The sequence below is a fragment of the Pinus tabuliformis genome, chromosome 5_1 (genome assembly GCF_031772625.1).
Source record: "Pinus tabuliformis cultivar Carrire ecotype Pingquan chromosome 5_1, CPIR1, whole genome shotgun sequence".
Lineage (NCBI taxonomy): Eukaryota > Viridiplantae > Streptophyta > Pinopsida > Pinales > Pinaceae > Pinus > Pinus tabuliformis.
The window spans coordinates 552,680,556-552,681,918 of NC_142305.1; the positions used below are offsets into that span (position 1 = coordinate 552,680,556).

A 1,363-nucleotide genomic window follows, 5' to 3' on the forward strand; every position below is an offset into this window, starting at 1 on the left:
CAGTTAGGTCCAACTCTAATGAACATCCATTTCCATTTCATTCACATGGCCTCTAATTCTTTCCATCATTACAATATGAACTTGAAACAGCTATTCAAAGATTTTCAAAGAAAAGACTACTGCTGCTAATATCTCCAAAGGATCTGGAGTTAAACCCAGGCTTAGCTCATGTAAGATACATCTTATTCGGAAAACCAGGCAAATTTATATGCATATCCGCAGCAATTTGAAAACAAAATCAATCAACTATTTAGCTTTATCAACGACAAACGATGAAGCAATGTACAAGACCTTTCTCTTGTCATAATATCTATGAATAATACGATATTTCACATGTCATGTGCACAAAGGATTAACGATGCAAAATATTTTCCATGGTCAGCACTCAAAGCAATCACTCACTGGATAATGCTAGGTCAATTGATTGGGAAATCAATATGCAACATATGTTTTACTTTACAACTAGTTTAAAGGCACGATAAAATTAAAATCTTCCATAGGTCAGGCACAACTTTGTTCGATTAATGTTATAAAATGGGACATAACTTACAGTTCCCCATCGATCGGAGCCTCAGAGGATCACCTGTGTATGCGATGGTACTCGCAGAGGGTTTCCTTTTCAGCTTCCCTCCTGTGGAAGTTCCGGTGACAATTGCAAGCTGCACACTCCATGGCTGCAGCGGTTCCTTCCTCTCCGCAGGCCATAAATTCTCCACAACCATCGACAGCATAACCCCCAATGTTGGCAGCGTGATTCTTTCGACATTCTCCATAGCGCACACCCTTCCTACACGCAGTATCTCCTCCTCTTGCGGTTGCTGCTGCTTGATCGGTTTGCTGCACCAATTCAGACGGCCGCATTTCTTCTGCGGATGCTATTGATTGGGGCTGAATCTGTGCGGATCTTGTTAAAGGGACCTGTGATCGGCGATGGAAAAATACAGATCTAAAGTCACCCGCGCCCATGTCCTTCACCTGTGTATATGTCTGCAACCCTATAGAATTGCTATTGAAAGAGAAGAGGAAGAGATGCGCGTCCCAAGCTGTCCCTGTAGGGTTTCCTTATTCATTTGCGCCACTGAACCTCAGCTTATATTTAACAAACTTCTGGACTAAATTTCGTCTTAATAAGTTAATCCTTTTCTGTGCTTTGCTAAAAAGCTTAATAACAGTAACCATCCAAAGTATTTCTGAATTTGTACAAATGAAGCGTTATTGCTCCAGCAAATCTTTAATAATAGCGCAACTCATGTGCTTCCATTATTATTCGAATACAAATTGTACGACGGAGACGCTATTTCTATCAGAGACGAACGATGAGGGATAACTAACAATACCGGTCCTGTTGTGATTTAGACCTAAT

The 1,363-nt window shown here is 40.8% G+C and overlaps 1 pseudogene; it reads right to left on the reverse strand.

Annotated features, from left to right (window-relative positions):
- Window positions 1-264: 264 nt before the first annotated feature.
- Window positions 265-1,363, reverse strand: LOC149165988 (mini zinc finger protein 3 pseudogene; annotated as a pseudogene).